The sequence below is a fragment of the Coffea arabica genome, chromosome 6e, assembly GCF_036785885.1.
Source record: "Coffea arabica cultivar ET-39 chromosome 6e, Coffea Arabica ET-39 HiFi, whole genome shotgun sequence".
In the NCBI taxonomy this organism is placed as follows: domain Eukaryota; kingdom Viridiplantae; phylum Streptophyta; class Magnoliopsida; order Gentianales; family Rubiaceae; genus Coffea; species Coffea arabica.
Window position 1 is genome coordinate 49,392,098 of NC_092321.1, and position 6,000 is coordinate 49,398,097.

Genomic DNA, 6,000 nt, shown 5'->3' on the forward strand with positions numbered 1-6,000 from the left:
TGCATCTATTTGGAAAGATTGTTACCTCTATAGTCTTCCATATTCATCTTCCATTCTTTCACCCATTTTCAAACTTTCAAATTCCTTATTCTTTTGACTCGAAGTGATATTTTATATCATATTTCAACCTTGATTTGAATCAATTTTCATCTTGAGTCCCATTTTTGGTACCTACTTATTCTTGGGTTTATGGAGTTAGTTTCTATACTTTACTACCTAAATAGTCTTCATTTCTAATTTCAATTTCTTTTCACATAGCATTCAATATTCATATGACCACATTGACAATAATAATTGCACATAATATCATAATTGCTAACATGAAAAGATTTTATGAAATAAAAACCATTCCTTCTAGAAAGAGTAAAATGTTTGTTAACACTTGAACTCCTTACATTTTTCTTTTCTAAAGTACTTTGTTTCTCATTTTGAAGAAAAACATTTAGGTCCTTTATTCTTTGTTTCAACAAATTTTTTCTTCCTTAATCTTTTCATAAAACTTTGTTTTCTCATCCAACTTTATTTTCAAATTATCCATTTTCAAAATAGAGTTAACTTCATTTTTCTTTCTCAATCTCTTATTTTCATGAAAAAGTTTGGAGTTTTCATTCAACAAAACATTTATTTTGATTTTCAATTCCTTATTCTTAGCATAAAAATCTCTCAAACTATCATACAGTTTAATCATAAATGCCTCAACAACATCATCATCATCATCAACATCACTATCTTCATCTTCATCAGTAAAAAAAGGAGCTAATAAATATCTCGTTGTTTCCGATAGCCATAAATGCCATTTGAGCTCTTTCACATTCTTCTTCAAGTTCGCCATTTGAATTATAATCATTTCATAGGATTTGAAAGTTGTTCAAATTTTTCAAGAGAATATTCTCTTTTGTTTTGATGGAATTTGAGAATTGGTTGTTGCTTGATCTATCTCTTGTGAATCTTCTCTTATTGTTGAAGAGTTTCTTGATGGTTTTGATCATAAGAGCTACATCACTTTCATCAAGTTTCACATCTTCACCATCAAGTTAGAGTAGATCCTCTTCTTCTTGAGAAACCTTAAGTACAATACCTCTATTGGCTCTAACTTCTTCTTCATCTTGCACATTTGATTTTATCTTCAACTCATAAGTCGTTAGTGTGCTAACAAGAGAATCAATAGATATAGAATTCAAATTTTTAGCTTCCTTCATGGCATTAACCTTGGTTTCCTATTCCTTAGACAAAATATTCAAGATTTTTCTATTTTTCTCATCCAAAGAATATTTTTTTCTAAGCAATTCAAGATCTTTAATAATGTCATTAAATTTACAATACATCTTATCAATATTTTCATGAGCTTCCATTTTAAAATATTCATATTTAGCAACAAGTAAATATTTCTTTTACTCTCTAATATCTTAACTACCTTTATGCATTTCATACAATTTATCCCAAATTTTTTTAGTCAATTTACAACCTTTAATCCTACTAGATTCATAAATATCTAAAACATTATATAACAAGTTCATAGCCTTAACATTCAAAAACAGACGTATTTTCCATTTCATCTAATTTTTATCTAGTTTTTGATCTACTCAAATTTGTTGTAGCATGAATTATTGTAGTTTCATAAGAACTATCAATAACAATATACCAAACTCAATGTCAATAGATTACAAGAAACCTTTCATTCTTTGTTTCCAACTACTAAAATATGAGCCACTAAATATAGGCGGTCTAGAAATAGATTGGCCCTCTAAAAATAAGGTATTATTAGTTGCCATCTTTACTCTTAAACTGATTGAAGTTAATCTCTAGGAGACCAAATTCTAACACGAATTGTAAGGTCCAAACAACCTAAGGAGGTGATGAATTAGGTTGATAAAAAATAAAGCAAGTAAAATCCAAATTTTCACTCATTTATTCAATCAAAATAGTTTAAATAAACAAGCACTCAAGCAAACACAATAACAAGAGATATAGGCAAATTAAACCACACAAACAAGTAACAAAAAGAGAACAATAAAGTAAAAGATTGCAAATCAATCGAATTCCCAAACTTCTTCTAAACTTCGAGTTGAATCTACTAGTAGCTTCTTCAACTATTGGTGAATCTAACTAATTTGTATGAGTGAAGACTTACTCTTTGTTCACCATAAAACTCTTTGGTTGAGCCAAATAGTTTTACAATTTAACCAAGTTAACCCTCAATTGGTTATAATTGAAAACTCACTCAACTAATTGAGAATTATTTACAAGTGCAACTCACCTTATCCAAGATTTTACTTCTCCTCAATGAGAAACCTCATATATCCAAGAACTTCTCTATACCTATACAATATTTAGAGTATTTTTTTAACAAAAAATTACTCATGAAAGCTTGTATTTTATGTAGGCAAAAGTCTCTCATAATTTCAGATTTGGGAGTATTTATAGGTGGTGAAATTTTGCCTCAAAAGTCTCTCCAACAATAAAAAAACTAACTATTAAAAAATTAGCCATTGGAGTTGTTAGACGTCCAATCCCCTGTTGAACGTCCGATCCAATTGCTCTACATCTGACACTGCATTCGAAGTTGAGTTGAGCGAGTTTTTGTCAGAAGTATCAAACATCCGATACAACGTCCGAAAGATGCGTTCGACAAAAACGGAGAGTTCCAAAGTTTCCTTTTAATCTGTTGGATGTCCAATAGTCCTGTTATGCATCCAATCCATCGTCTAATGTTCAACGAAAAACTTTATTCCTTCTTGTTTTACTTTCTTTCCTTTGCCAATTGTTTGAGCAACTATACTAGTGAAAAACTCATTTGAAATATTAGTTCAAATCATTATTTTGTTTCGTTAATCATCAAAAATAAGGATTGATTAACCTAAATCTTTCATAAGTATTATTAGTTAACTTGCAATGCTCATATGCAAAAAGCCTTACTTATTTGGGGGTAAAACTGAAATAAAAAAATTTTAACATAGCTATTATTCAATTTCAAAAACTTCCTATAAATTCTTTTATTCTTACTTCCAATAACTTTTTTTTTGGCTGCAAATCAAACTCTAATAACTTCTAGCTTTTGTTCTTAAAGGAAAAAAACTCCTACCCTTTTATTATGAAAAAACTTTTTTTTGACTTGCACACCTATAGAGTGTGCCTCTCCTATTAGTATATATGTACTATATATAAAGGGGGAGGAAAAGGTTTGGTGTAAATATTTTATTGTCACTTTATGCACTTCAATTTTTATTCTTATAAAAGCTAATTTTACTTTAATTACCTAAGCACATGTTATCAAGATAACTATTTATAAGCATTTCTTAGTTTACTTGTGAGAACCCGAAAATTTTCACATTTTCTAGACATTATTTTATTTTTGCCTACATTTTATACTTGCCTTTAAAATATTAAAGTTTCTATGCATTTTTATAAGCAAGTACAGTTTTAAATCATTTTCCTAGTATAAGTTAGTGTACGTTATATTTGAAACGCATTATAGACGTGGGACCCGTTGCTGCAATAAAATTTTGGTGATTAAGTGATTTTTGTGTTAAGTGTTATTATTTGACAAGGTGCTAGGAAATAATTAGAAGTTAATTAGATAAATTACCATTGGTAGACAAAAGGATAGGATTGAAACCCTAAAGGACCATTTGTCACAAAACTATGGGACCTTGGACTTTGACCTAACTTTCTTCACTTTACGAAAACAAAAATTTGACCAAAAATCAGGCCATTTTTCCCTTCTTATGGCCGAAAATTTGAGTTCTTGCTCCAATCTTGAGTTCTAATCGATAGAATTGCAAATTACTCCATAAAAGTTGTTTATTAAGGGGATTTCAAGGTATTGGTGGAGTAATTTTGGAAAGGAAAGCATCAAGCTTCTAGCTTTCTTGGACGAACAAGGTAACCTTAGCTAGAATTTCCTTCTACTTCAATTCATTGTCAATTAGTAGTTTAGAGTTGTGAGTTTTGTAGTTTTATGGAAAATTTCATGGAGAAAGTGGTGATTTGGGAAATTTCAGATTTTTGGAAAATTTATCTGGTCTTATTTGATGCTTGAGCAATTGCCATGGAACGATAGCTTTGGTATGTGCAAAATGAAGCTTTGATATGCTAGTTTTGGTTACTTACGGAAATTTCCAACTTATGTGCACAAATTCCAGTTTTAGGGTTTTCATCTTGCCTTGTTCTGACCAGTGTCATTCGGCCATGATGGAGGCCAAATTGGGCTTAGTTCAAAACATAAAAGTTGTAGAAAATAATATTTTATAGCTGCATGTAAAATTTCAACTCAATCCGAGCACGGTAACATGTGAAAAGATAAAAATACCCTTGACTGCCATAGGTAGAGCTCTGTGGACCATTTTGACATTTCACCATTCTGGTCGCATTTTTTCACCTTGATCCGTATTGAATTAGCATTTGGCCAAAACACAAAAGTTATAGTACTATGTTTTAGCTTTCCAACACCTTTGAAAACGCCTCAATCGGACTTTGTAACTTGATTTATTGTCAGTTCAACGCGGTGCTGTTAACCAGCCTGACAGTGAAATTCTGGTTCTGTAAATGATGAATTTGACTTGGATACACTATGAACTGGATTGAGTAGTCTTCATCAAAATTGTAGCCCTTTGTCTTAGCTTCAAAATGCTATAAATTTCACCCCAATCCGATAAGCATAGTTTCGGTTGTGACCGATACACTAAGAGACGTCGAACCTGTCTTTTACTTTTTGCCTTAAACCTTATTTCCAGTCATTGGTTTTGTAATTGTATGACGTTGAGCCTATTGAACGGCTATTGTAATGAGACTATTTGCATGTGATTTTGGGACTGATTGAGGAAAAGAATGAAGCCGTAAATGGCTGAAAAATAGGTAAATACAAAGGGTGTGTTGCCCAAATTTGCGCTCGAGGGCTAGGTAGATATACTCGCGATTTGCATAAAGATTTGAGAACGAATACCACTTGAACCATCTAAGATATTTGCGTCTTCTTTTATCGAGGTATATAAGTTAGAATTTGGCCGAAACTTGTACCCTTGGAAAAATGAAATTTACGACTAATAGAAATACGTTTTCTTTGTCACTTCGACTCAAATGGAGATTTTAAAGTTTTACGAGTGAGCATAAGTTTTACAAATATTTTACTTATGTCCTTTGATTTAAATGTACTCTTTTCACTTCCAAAACCATATTTGTACTTTGTACTCGTACGTATTCGAATTTTCTTTGAATCACTTAAATCTTTGATGGTTGAAGCATAATGTGTTCTTTTGATTATATTAGGGTTCTTTGGTGATTGAGAGTGTTATCCGCAAGGATACTTTGGACGTTATTTTGCTTAAATAGGTGAGTGTTCTTTGTATGTTATGTTTTCATTGACTATGTGGTTTGTTGTAGATGTATGATTAAGTGTTCAATGTTATCAATGACTGTTAAAATGAATTTTACTAGGCGAGTGTGTACTTTATCGCACTCGACCTAAATGAATGTGAAATTTTCAATGATTAAATGATTAAATGCTAGTTGCGCATGAATGTAAGCTGTTCGACTAAATTGGGCCCTTGCCCTTTGTTGCCTGTCGACTCGAGCCAGAAGCGGATTCGATCGAGCGATTTGGTGACCCTGCGTGAAAGTTTGGTATACTCGAGTATTACCACGTTGTCGGGTGGAGTCTGGCCAATGTCCAGAAGGGGGAAGAATGAAATGAATTAACAAGTGATAATGGCAATGGAGGAGTTTTCACTTACAAAATGCATTTTAAAATGATTGGAGGAATAAGGAAATGAAAGGTGAATGAAAGAACGAAAGGCTCCGTGCGAGCATGTATCCTTTTAATGAATGTGTTATTATTGCTTCATATTGTAAATGTTTCCTGGATTATTTGTTATGAAATGATTAATGTCCTTGTTTAAGTTGATTATGTGTCTAGAACCTCACTGAACTTTTAGTTCATTCCATTAGTTTTGTTTTCCTCAACAGAGGATGCGAGCAAGGACGAGAGATCTGTATAGACTATTG